The 14163-nt window shown below is 33.6% G+C and overlaps 1 protein-coding gene across 1 annotated transcript in view; it reads left to right on the top strand.

Moving 5' to 3' along the window:
- Window positions 1-220: 220 nt before the first annotated feature.
- Window positions 221-14163, top strand: part of nub (nubbin) — a 327856-nt gene continuing 313913 nt past the window's right edge. The window contains exon 1 of the mRNA XM_073970455.1: window positions 221-1011. The gene's annotated coding sequence lies outside the window, so the exon portion shown is untranslated. The remainder of the gene's footprint in view (window positions 1012-14163) is intronic.

Below are 14163 nucleotides of genomic sequence, written 5' to 3' on the forward strand. Positions count from 1 at the left end.
CGAAAAAGTTCTGGTAACTTTTCTCCATTGAACATTTCGTATGGTGGCAACCATGGTTTGGGGGATCACTTATCTTGATTGCAAAAAAAAAATTAATCGTAAGAGAACCAATATTATTGTGTTCTCTTCAAAACTCTTTTATTATCAAAATCAAACAATAAAGCTCTCTTCCACGTACCCATGGGAAGAGCAGAGATTTGCGGTTACTTGGTCGATTTGCAATGTTGATTATTTTTCTTCTCGTGGATAGTTGGATTTACCAAAGACGGAATAAGCAGCAGCAACAACAACCACCCAATATTTATTTGCGTTTTAGTTGTTGTTATTGTTTTGTTGGGGGATTTTTGTTTTGTTTTTATTTTTTTCGTTTTTGCTAAATCGCATTCGTTGCGCCACATTGTCAATTGTTGGTGGTGGTGCTTGCTGCTGCCTCTGTGGTGCCCCAGTGCTCATCTTTTTGTAAATGTTTCGATGTGCTTGCTGCTCGGTGTATGCAACAACGAACAACAACCAGTAGTTGCTGTAACTCAAGTGCGCGTGCGTGACGTTTTTATGTTTATGTTCGCGTTTCTTTTGTTTTGCGCAAAAAACAAAAACTCGTCATCGTCGTCGTTGTTATCGTTTCTGGTTTGTGCAACAAACAATGCCAAAAGCCGTCGCGAGTTTTCCTTTAACATTTTTTTTTGAGAATTTGCAAAAAGGACGATTTTCCTTGAGATTAGCTACAATGAAAAGAGTGAAATAATATTTTGTGAAACCTTATAACAAATAAATTATGCATAGATTATGATACAATTTTAAGTAAAATATGCAAATTATTTGCAAAGTGAATCGAATTGCATGACAAAATAAATCAAATTCGTAGCTAATTTAAATACACTGTACGTACCTACATATCTATATTTTGGATTATATAGTATTTGGCTGAAAGTGAAAGATGAAATGGGAACAAATAATAAATGGATTGTATAACAATTTTAAAGATTTCATTGGATTAAACCAAGTGTAAAGGTAAGTTTACTCTTCTTTAGGTTTATCATGTCGATTGAGATTTTATTTGCATCACAGTTTAGAAAGAACTCGGTGCTCGGGATAATGTTTGGGAAAAACTAATTAATGGGTTCAATACCTGAAACTGATAATATTTAAACTCAGCAGATTGTCTGCTGGAAAAAATTTAAAAACGATCCGAGGGGAGCTCTTAAACTTCACTTTATCGGAATTTTTTGTGGGAGGTACCCGATGTTGTGGACCGATATAGTCATATTCGAACCCGATCTATATCTAGAAGGAATAATACGACCAAAAATCATGAAAAATTCAAATGTTGTGTAGCGTTACGAAAAGCTATTTTAAGGGGTTATGGCCACTTATAAGCATAAGAAAGGCCATTTTCATGAATTTTTTTAAGAAATCTATTAAACCTTGAGTTCCCTTTTTTTGAAAAATATTTCTGACAAATGCCTGCCTGAAAAGTTTCTACTAAAGCAGTTTGCGGTACCCACTGTAGTTTGAAAAAAAAAAAAAAATAAACCGATCAGCATATATTTTTGTGGGATCATTACGAACCTAATAATCATGGCCTTAATGGATAAGGAATTAAAAAAAAAAAAAAAACAATTTTTAAAAATTTTGAAGAGTTAAAGACGTTTTTAGTTTCAATGCTACATTCAAATAACAATAACTGTTTCCGATGGACTGGAAATTTTGGCATATATTCTATTTTACATGTACTTTAAAATGAGCCAAAAAATTTCGATTTTTCGAATTTTATATGAAATATTGGTACAAAATATATAAATTCAATAGGAAGAATTCATAATATTTAGGATATAATTTAAAATATTTAAAGAGTAGGCTATTTAGAATTGAAAATAGACAATATCGGGCCACGTTCGGTATAGTCGCCATGTAAAATTTACGCCCCGTTTTCAGTATATTGAAGTTTTTATTCATACAGGTTCACGTTATGGTTTATCGCAGAATTTTACAACCACAAAAAATTTTCATTGTCTTTGCTCTAGCAAGATATAGCGAGTAGATCGAATACCACTATACAGGAGTTTAATGTCTTGGAGGGTACAGTTCGACACGACAAAACGCAACTTCTATGAATTAACTCGAATCCGCGAGTGCTGAATGGACTTCAGTATCGAGCTAGTGTGTCGATAACCTAAAACGCTAAAACTTTACTTACGCTATGCAACACTGTAAATGCAAACAACAGAGCTAAATTGTCGTTGATATATTTCCAAATAAAAACATTAAGAAAAATTTAACAATTTTGGAGATATGGAGCGAAATGTAGAAAAATTATGGAATTTTTATATATATGTATTATAAAATTTGAGGCAATAAATGTAGTTTTTCCACTTTATTATTTTTCCAAATATCTTATTTTGGCCCTAATCTACAAATTTGCTCAGAGGTTAGAAGAAGATTTGTATTGGTTTCAGAGATATAGCCCCGAGTTGCTTTAAAAAGTCGATATTTAAGATTGTTTAGATGGGGACATAAAAACCAAGCTGGATCTGACTCAACAAAACGCAACAAGGGCTTTTGTACTTTGGGTCTGTACATTCAAAAAATCCTCACTTCAAATTGTTTGCACAAGATTACCTTAAAATGTTGCACAGTGTTATTTACCGGAAAAGATATAGTCTGATTCCAGGATTATTTTAACTTTTAATATAATGTTACAAATGAAGCGTTACAATTTTTCTTAATTGTACGATTAGAAGTTTTTGGACTCGATGACAAACACTTTGATGGACGTAGTTCTATATAGTTTTGAAAAATAGCAATCGATCCTTATTGAACCCCCCATAATTATTCGCTAATAATAAGTTAATTAATTTTGGAAATGGAGCTTATTTTGAGAGACACTCCTCTCGATAGTTACCGCGCCCATAAACTATTTTAGATGGTCACCGTAGTATTTAGAGCTTGTCCACGAAAAATAAGATATCGCTGTAAACAAGACTACAAAATGTCCAAAAGATCCTCGAACAGACTTTAAACTGCAGTTATGTTAGACTTGTGTGAGGGACCTGAAGATGTTTTCCAAACATATTCTCTTGGAACTTGATGTACTTTTGGAAGTAATTTTGCGAGTGGACCGAGATAGTCCATATTAGGTTCGATTTAAGACCGAGTCGGTTAGTCTCTTCGACCCTTTTAGCGAACATTTTTGAACTTTGGCGAAGATACCGATATGGCTTAAATTTAATTTGGCAAAGCATTACGAGATCCATAACTTGGACCAAATCGGTTGATCCGTTCGAGAGTTATCATGAGTTCCAACCTGCCAGACAAACAGAGATACAGACGGACGGATGGTGGTAAGTAATTCCAGCTTGTCTGAAACGAATATCGTCCAAACATATTTGGAGTCTAAAATCATTATATTGATGAGCCCTATTTGTATTGTATCCTAGTGTATATAAACTACTAACCTTAAAGTCTGAGGCTACAATTATACTTCAGTGATAAGGAAAAAAAAACAAGTGACGTACAAAAATTCATTTATCTTCATTATTTTCACATACTGTTTAGCAGCAAATTTTTCTAAACAGAATAACAAAATTTTGGCGATGGCAGTAAAACTAATTTCTAATTGGTTTTCAAGTTGTAGTCCACAAAGCACCGAACCTTCATACATTTTATCCAATAGATATTTTTTCATATACTTCCATTCCCACAATACTGAACTCGTTATTTTTGTTGTTACAAGATGAGTTTTGAGCCTCGAGAGCTCTATATAGTTCGAATATGACATAAACTTGGAGTATATACATTAACAAATTCGCATTTTATAGTGGAATTATATGACATATTTCATTTGAAGTTTCTCTGAAAAACGTCATACAAACATAAATTTTTAAAATATTTTCTTACAAAACTTGCTTAGAAACTTAAGAAAGTATAAGTTTTAATTTGAAATGTTCAAACATACAAACATTTTTATGAGAAAAATTATAATAACTAGTTACATTAGCTTAACAAATTTTGTTCGACCAATCCATTACGTTCCCCCTGGGCCCTGGGCGTACGTCCCTGGTGTCATCTATGGCCCAAATCGGTCACTCCCTTTAGGAGTTATCGTTCGCACATTTTCCCGAACATTTTTGAACTTTTGTGGGGGAGGCATCTGATATGGCTTATCTTTGAACTTAGACTAAATTTTTTACAAAATATTACGAAGGCCAAATAGTGGACCGAATCGGCAGATCCGTTCGAGAGTTATCTTGCGCTCCAACCACTACACTCGGTGTCATAGGGGTGGTTTGCAACTTTCAGGCTATTTTCGCTAGAAGTATGGACTTGCCATGATGAAACTTGTACCGTCACATGGATGACTGTGAATACAAGTTGTTACAACAAAAATGAAAGCGAACAGGTCCTTAACTGAACTTTTCCAAGATTATGTTTGGGAGGTACGCGAAGGAGCGGACCGATAGAGTCCATATTGGAACCTCATCTAAGTCTGGTAGAAAGTTCACGATGTGAAAAGAATGGACCAAATCGGTCGCTCCCTCCCTTTTGTGGGGGAAGGAGTGGACCGATATAACCCATCTTCAAACTTAAACTGAGTTTGGACAAAATATTAAGAAAGCCAAATCGGATGATCCGTTCGAGAGTTATCGTGCGCTCCAACCAGCCAGACGGACGGACATGGCTCAACTCCAAATTGTAAGAAACTGATTTCGTCCAAACATACTTGGTGTTTAAAACCATTATTTCGATAAAGCACATTCTGTCCGTATGAAAGTGTATATACCCTCTTTAGCAGAATTTTGTCCATGCTGTTCCTTAAAAATTCTAGTCCACTATAGTTGGAATTTCACTAAAATTTAGTACCTGAGGAAAAATAAAATAACTCACTTCGTGTAAACGATACGGAATTTTTTTTGGAAGAGTTCGTAAATACAACAATCCAACGTACCAAATAATATAAAAAACTAACACTGTGCAACATTTTCGAGATAATTGTGTGCAAACAATTTCTAATGCGGATTTTATGAAAGCATAGACGCAGACGACAAAAACCATATTTGGGTTTCGTGTTGTCAGATCGGGTTTAGATTTTATGGCCTCGTCGAAAAATGGCTAAATATTGACTTTTTACAGCAACTTGATGTAATATCTCGGAAACCAATTCGAATCTTGTTTAAACCTCTAAAGCAAACTTGTAGATAAGAGAATGGGGAAAATATTTAGAGAAATAATCGATTCGAACAACTTCATTTATTGCCTCAAAATGCATGATATATATGGCAACTCCATTATTTTGCTGGAGTGTTATTCACAAGTCTTCAGAACATTCCATTCTTGTAAAATGCCTCTAACAAGCTGTTAATAGCATATTTTTCAAATACAATTTGAGAAATATACCAACATTGCATTGAAATCCCAATTATGAAAATAAACTGGCGGTGTGAACATTGTTTGAAATAAATTTTGTAGAAAGTATAATATGAAATACCGACTAAACAACATGAAATAAGCATTTCAGAATGTTCTGAAGAAATGCGGAGCACACTATTTGGAAAATTTTGGCGAAAGTTTTCTTGGTTCGACTCTCAATAGTTTTGCTGCTACTCACCAGAGTTCCAGAAATTATGTAGACATTCATATATTTTATCGATTTTCACCCGCTAGATGCAGTTTTTCCTAGTTCATCTGTTTGACACTTAAGTTCTACTACTTTAGGGCTATAATATTGCTGAAGACCACAAAGAAAAATTCTTATTAGTTTTTGAGATAAAGCCCCGATAATTGGAAAAAGGCCGTTTTAGCCCGGATTAGATAAGGCTGTAAAATCCAAACCCGATCTAACAATGCAAAACCCAACTAGGGTTTTCGTAGTTTTAATATGTACATTAAGAAATTGCCCATTATAAGTTGTTTGCATTTTCAGTGTTGCACAGTGTAATTAAAAAAATTAGTTACAGTGTTTTATTTATGAATGCAGTATGTATATTCGTTTTCATGTCATTTAATTTTGTTACCATTTTTAATTTAAATGCAAGCGTTGTATTTGAGAGATTTCATCATGAAAAAGAATATACCTATTGAGGCTAAGAGAAAAACTATTTTCTAGTTTTAATGCATTCATAAATAAAACACTGTAACTTATTTTTTTTTAATTATTTCTAATTTTTAATTTTTTAGTAAAAAGATTTTACTATTCCGAACTTCCGAACAACCTCCTACGAAGCTCCGAACAACCTCCACTGAACCTCCAAACAACCTCCTCCGAATTTCCGAACAACCTCCACTTAAGCTCCAAACAGCCTCCTCCATACTTCCTCCTTTGAACCTGCCCTTTCCACCTTCAACGAAACCCCATAACCAAATTACAGCCTTAGGCCGATAGCCGTATAATTTTTAATTGTAATAAATAGTTAAATAAATAAATAAAATAAAAACAAGTAAGAACGGCTTTAAGTTCGACCGGGTCTAACTTGTTATACCCTCCACCACGAGTTGTATTGAAGTAAAATGGAACGATTAGTTTACTTTCCTTTATGAAGAAGACTAAATACATACCAAATTTCAGCGATTTCGGTAAAACAATGTGGCTATCCTTCAAAATACCGAAATTCGGGAGGTACCGTCCTATGGGGGCTACATCACAACGTCGATCTATACTGAAAAATTTCTGGCGAAAAGAAGACTAAATACCAAATTTCCGATTATTCGGTAAGATAATGTGTCTAAAACTTTCAAAATACCGAAAATCAAGAGGTACGCTTCTATGCGGGATACAGGAAGAAGTAGATAATCCTCTTCTGGAATATTTTATAACCCACGGAAGACTAAATAAAATATTTCATCATTTCGGTGGGATGTTGACGTCGCATCCTTCAGAATTACGAAAATCGGGAGGTACCGTTCTATGGTAAGGTTTTTACCACCAACGTAAATACCAAATTTCGGCCATTTCGGTGGGTTGTTGGGGCCAAAAACTTCAAAATACCGAAAATCGTGAGGTACCGTTCTATGGGGCTACATGAAGGCGTGGACCTGTACCGTCAAATTTCTAGGGGAAAGTTGTATACCCCCAACAAACACCAAATACCAAATTTCGGCCATTTTCTATGGGGGCCATATGAAGGCGTGGACCTAAATAGACAAATTCAGAGGTGAAAGTTGAATACCCCAAAGGAAGACTAAATACCAAATTTCATCCATTTCGATCGAATATTGTGGCTATGGACCAGTACCGACAAATTTCTGGGGGATAGTTTTATACCCACAATGAAGACTAAATACCAATTTTGAGCCATTTCGGTGGAATATTGAGCCCAAAACCTCCAAAATACCGAAAATCGGGAGGTACCATCCTAGGGGGTTACATGAAGGCGTACACCTATACCGAAAAATTTCTGGGGAAAAGTTGTATACCCCCAACGAAGACTAAGTACCAAATTTCAGCCATTTCGGTGTGAAAATGAGGCTAAAACCTTCAAAATACCGAAAATCTTGTGGTACCTTTCTATGGGAGCTATATCAAAACGTGGACCGATATAGCCCATTTGCAATACCGAACATCCTAGGAGTAATAGAAACTTCTATACCAAGTTACAAAGCTCTATCTTTAACATTGCGGGCTGAATCTTGATTTCAACAGACGGACATGGTTATATCGACTTAGAATTGTACCCTGATCAAGAATATATATACTTTATAGGGCCTCCGATGAATATTTCGATGTGTTACAAACGGAATGACAAATTTGATTATACCCTCCATAATATGGTGGAGGGTATAATTAGAGCCAATTTAGGCCGAGTGGTACTGCTATATGGATGCTATACCAAGACCTATGTTCACAATATTTGGAGGGGAAGTTTCTGAAGCGTCGTGCGAAGAATAAAGAAAAAATCCTCAAACTACCTGAAATCGGGCGGTACCGTTATATGGAGGAAAAATGTTTCCATTTTGGTTTTGGTTTCATATTCATGTATTGTCATCCAGATCTGAAAAGTGTGCAAAGTTTTAGTTGGATTGAACAACTGCAACTGTATTAAAAATTAGATTTTAACTAAACAGACATGAAACAAACCAAGTTATATAAAACATTGTTATAAAAATAATAAAATGAGTTTCAGTGTTTTATTTATAAATGCACTTAAAACTGGAAAATAATTTGTCGCTTAGCATCAATAAGTATATTCTTCCTCATGATGGAACTTCCCAAATAAAACGCTTGCCGTTTAATTTTGCCACCACTTTTAATTTAAATGCAAGCGTTTTATTTGAGAGATTCCATCATGAGGAAGAATATACTTATTGAGGCTAAGCGACAAATTATTTTCTAGTTTTAAGCGCATTAAGAAATAAAACCCAGAAACTTAATTTTTTAAATTATTTCTTATTTTTAACTTTTTTGTAAATAAATATTTTTACAACTGAATTACAACCAAATTACAGTCAATTTAGGTTGAAAATGTAGATAACAACTTTAAATTGTCTGTAATCGGGTGTTACCGCAATATGGGGACTATACCAAACCCTGGATCTATGTTTACATTATTTGGTGGGGATGTTTCTGAACTATTGGGAACTCCAAATACCAAGTTACATCCAATTTTGACTTAAAATGAAGACAAAATACTCAAAACTCCTGAAATCGGGTGGTAGAAATAAATGGACCCATATTGGTTTTGGTTTCATACTTAGTATTGTCATCCAAATCTGTAAAGTGTACAAAGTTTTAGTTCGATTGGTCAACTGCAACTGTGTGGAAAATGAGTTACTAGATTTGAACTAAACAGGCACCAAAGCAAGTTAAATAAAAGACTGGACAAACAATGATCACTATATGTATTATTGCTTCCGAGATAGAGCTATTTCTTTCTTCAGAAATTTACAAAAAATGATGTATTTTCCAAAAATTTTGCAAAGTGCGTCGTCATGTCATTGGTGAGACCCTGCCATCGGCTAGTCCCTGCAGGTTTATTTAACGTTTGTCTGTAAAACAACCATAAAAAAGAATTAATTGGAAAACACCGATTAGTTCCCTGTCGAAAGCCTGGGGTCAAGAGCCGACAAGTCACCAGTATTATCTACTAATAGTGGTATCAATGGACATTCTCTATAAAAAGTCAAGCTATTTCAAGTGCAACTGTGAACAAATGTGCAATAATGGTCATCTACATCCCAACATTTTTAATAATTACCTCAAAACCATCAGTATTTACAGAGATTTTCCATCACAATTTTTGGTTGCTTAAAAAATGTCACGATGACAATGTATTTTTATTTTTTTCACATACATATAGTTTTGCTTCCCTTTGTATTGTTCTAAGTGTTCAAATGTTGTAATAATCATGTAAAATTTATTGATAACACATTCTTAAGATAACTACGATTAGAATTGAAAATAAAAACCTAAAACAGAAATCATAAATATAAAAATTATGCCCTGATAATGTAGCACCTCATAATCAATCAATCGTATGCATAAGCCAGTGCACACACGCACACCAAACATAAATAAAGAAAAATATAAACATTATTAAGATATTCAAATACCCATTCAAAGTAAACATCAACATAACCACATTTTAAAAAGGCCAATAAACAATCCTTGAATAAACACCACCATCGCCAGCACCATAGACGACTGACACTTTCTGATATCGAATCAATTTCCAAGCAACCCACTGACGACAAGGTACACACTTGACGTTTAATGTTCGTTTTGTATCGTTGTTTTATGTTCTCAATTTGTAAGGTGTCGAGCTGTACCTGTCATCGTCGAGCTAATAAAAAACCTTTTTCTGTTGATATTCTCATAAGAAAGGCCAGGGGTTTGTCAATCTGTCGGTGTGTGCCCCACAGTCATTTAACACTTTTATTCCAACCATGAAACCATCGACCAAGTGCTGAGTTGTTCTCCTTTTGTTGCTGTAACTGTTCTTGTTGTTATTGTTGTTGTAAGCGATTATTGTTTATTTGATTAATATTATTGATAGAATTATTGTCATTGTAATATAATGCACGGACGGCGATAATTATTTCATTTCAAAACGAGGCACATGCATAAGAACATGTCGTCACATAACGACGAAAATTATCATATGAACATTCGTTCGATTATGTGTACCTACAGACATAGATATCTATTTGTTTAAGGTACACTTAGTATAATGATGTTTTATAAGAATAATTTTTGAGGCACAACCAGAATTATAAAAGTGGATTTTTAAGAAGTTTTTGGATCATCAGAGCTATAAGTGTGGATTTTAATATTATATTTAAATCCCCTGAGCTGTAACCGCAGATTTTTTAGAATATTTATTGAGCGACCATCAAAGCACAAAACGTGGATTTTTTGAGGAATATTTTTTGAGCGACCATCTAACCACAAAACGTGGATTTTTAAAATATATTTGTTGAGAGACCACAAAACCTGGAGTTTTTAAAGAATATTTTTTGAGCAACCATCAGACCACAAAATGTGGATTTTTTAAAGAATATTTTTTAAGCCGATCGGACCACAAAACGTGGATTTTTTAAAGAATATTTTTTGAGCGACCATCAGACCACAAAACGTGGATTTTTTAAAGAATATTTTTTAAGCCGATCGGACCACAAAACGTGGATTCTTTAAAGAATATTTTTAAAGCGACCATCAGACCACAAAACGTGGATTTTTTAAAGAATATTTTTAAAGCGACCATCAGACCACAAAACGTGGATTTTTTAAAGAATATTTTTAAAGCGACCATCAGACCACAAAACGTGGATTTTTTAAAGAATATTTTTAAAGCGACCATCAGACCACAAAACGTGGATTTTTTAAAGAATATTTTTAAAGCGACCATCAGACCACAAAACGTGGATTTTTTAAAGAATATTTTTAAAGCGACCATCAGACCACAAAACGTGGATTTTTTAAAGAATATTTTTAAAGCGACCATCAGACCACAAAACGTGGATTTTTTAAAGAATATTTTTAAAGCGACCATCAGACCACAAAACGTGGATTTTTTAAAGAATATTTTTAAAGCGACCATCAGACCACAAAACGTGGATTTTTTAAAGAATATTTTTAAAGCGACCATCAGACCACAAAACGTGGATTTTTTAAAGAATATTTTTTAAGCCGATCGGACCACAAAACGTGGATTTTTTAAAGAATATTTTTTGAGCGACCATCAGACCACAAAACGTGGATTTTTTAAAGAATATTTTTTTTTTGACAACCTTCAGACCACAAAACGTGGATTTTTTAAAGAATATTTTTAAAGCGACCATCAGACCACAAAACGTGGATTTTTTAAAGAATATTTTTAAAGCGACCATCAGACCACAAAACGTGGATTTTTTAAAGAATATTTTTAAAGCGACCATCAGACCACAAAACGTGGATTTTTTAAAGAATATTTTTTAAGCCGATCGGACCACAAAACGTGGATTTTTTAAAGAATATTTTTTGAGCGACCATCAGACCACAAAACGTGGATTTTTTAAAGAATATTTTTTTTTTTTGACAACCTTCAGACCACAAAACGTGGATTTTTTAAAGAATATTTTTAAAGCGACCATCAGACCACAAAACGTGGATTTTTTAAAGAATATTTTTAAAGCGACCATCAGACCACAAAACGTGGATTTTTTAAAGAATATTTTTAAAGCGACCATCAGACCACAAAACGTGGATTTTTTAAAGAATATTTTTTAAGCCGATCGGACCACAAAACGTGGATTTTTTAAAGAATATTTTTTGAGCGACCATCAGACCACAAAACGTGGATTTTTTAAAGAATATTTTTTTTTTTGACAACCTTCAGACCACAAAACGTGGATTTTTTAAAGAATATTTTTTGAGCAACCATCAGACCACAAAACGTGGATTTTTTAAAGAATATTTTTAAAGCGACCATCAGACCACAAAACGTGGATTCTTTAAAGAATATTTTTAAAGCGACCATCAGACCACAAAACGTGGATTTTTTAAAGAATATTTTTAAAGCGACCATCAGACCACAAAACGTGGATTTTTTAAAGAATATTTTTAAAGCGACCATCAGACCACAAAACGTGGATTTTTTAAAGAATATTTTTAAAGCGACCATCAGACCACAAAACGTGGATTTTTTAAAGAATATTTTTAAAGCGACCATCAGACCACAAAACGTGGATTTTTTAAAGAATATTTTTAAAGCGACCATCAGACCACAAAACGTGGATTTTTTAAAGAATATTTTTAAAGCGACCATCAGACCACAAAACGTGGATTTTTTAAAGAATATTTTTAAAGCGACCATCAGACCACAAAACGTGGATTTTTTAAAGAATATTTTTAAAGCGACCATCAGACCACAAAACGTGGATTTTTTAAAGAATATTTTTAAAGCGACCATCAGACCACAAAACGTGGATTTTTTAAAGAATATTTTTAAAGCGACCATCAGACCACAAAACGTGGATTTTTTAAAGAATATTTTTAAAGCGACCATCAGACCACAAAACGTGGATTTTTTAAAGAATATTTTTAAAGCGACCATCAGACCACAAAACGTGGATTTTTTAAAGAATATTTTTAAAGCGACCATCAGACCACAAAACGTGGATTTTTTAAAGAATATTTTTAAAGCGACCATCAGACCACAAAACGTGGATTTTTTAAAGAATATTTTTAAAGCGACCATCAGACCACAAAACGTGGATTTTTTAAAGAATATTTTTAAAGCGACCATCAGACCACAAAACGTGGATTTTTTAAAGAATATTTTTAAAGCGACCATCAGACCACAAAACGTGGATTTTTTAAAGAATATTTTTAAAGCGACCATCAGACCACAAAACGTGGATTTTTTAAAGAATATTTTTAAAGCGACCATCAGACCACAAAACGTGGATTTTTTAAAGAATATTTTTAAAGCGACCATCAGACCACAAAACGTGGATTTTTTAAAGAATATTTTTAAAGCGACCATCAGACCACAAAACGTGGATTTTTTAAAGAATATTTTTAAAGCGACCATCAGACCACAAAACGTGGATTTTTTAAAGAATATTTTTAAAGCGACCATCAGACCACAAAACGTGGATTTTTTAAAGAATATTTTTAAAGCGACCATCAGACCACAAAACGTGGATTTTTTAAAGAATATTTTTAAAGCGACCATCAGACCACAAAACGTGGATTTTTTAAAGAATATTTTTAAAGCGACCATCAGACCACAAAACGTGGATTTTTTAAAGAATATTTTTAAAGCGACCATCAGACCACAAAACGTGGATTTTTTAAAGAATATTTTTAAAGCGACCATCAGACCACAAAACGTGGATTTTTTAAAGAATATTTTTAAAGCGACCATCAGACCACAAAACGTGGATTTTTTAAAGAATATTTTTAAAGCGACCATCAGACCACAAAACGTGGATTTTTTAAAGAATATTTTTTGAGCAACCATCAGACCACAAAACGTGGATTTTTTAAAGAATATTTTTTGAGCAACCATCAGACCACAAAACGTGGATTTTTTAAAGAATATTTTTTGAGCAACCATCAGACCACAAAACGTGGATTTTTTAAAGAATATTTTTTGAGCAACCATCAGACCACAAAACGTGGATTTTTTAAAGAATATTTTTTGAGCAACCATCAGACCACAAAACGTGGATTTTTTAAAGAATATTTTTTGAGCAACCATCGGACCACAAAACGTGGATTTTTTAAAGAATATTTTTTGAGCAACCATCAGACCACAAAACGTGGATTTTTTAAAGAATATTTTTTGAGCAACCATCAGACCACAAAACGTGGATTTTTTAAAGAATATTTTTTGAGCAACCATCAGACCACAAAACGTGGATTTTTTAAAGAATATTTTTTGAGCAACCATCAGACCACAAAACGTGGATTTTTTAAAGAATATTTTTTGAGCAACCATCAGACCACAAAACGTGGATTTTTTAAAGAATATTTTTTGAGCAACCATCAGACCACAAAACGTGGATTTTTTAAAGAATATTTTTTGAGCAACTATCAGACCACAAAACGTGGATTTTTTAAAGAATATTTTTTGAGCAACCATCAGACCACAAAACGTGGATTTTTTAAAGAGTCTTTTTTGAGCCACCATCAGACCACAAAACGTGGATTTTTAAAGAATATTTTTTGAGCCACCCTCAGACCAC

The sequence above is a fragment of the Musca autumnalis genome, unplaced genomic scaffold (assembly GCF_047663935.1).
Source record: "Musca autumnalis isolate F117 unplaced genomic scaffold, ASM4766393v1 scaffold_2, whole genome shotgun sequence".
Taxonomy (NCBI): Eukaryota; Metazoa; Arthropoda; class Insecta; order Diptera; family Muscidae; genus Musca; species Musca autumnalis.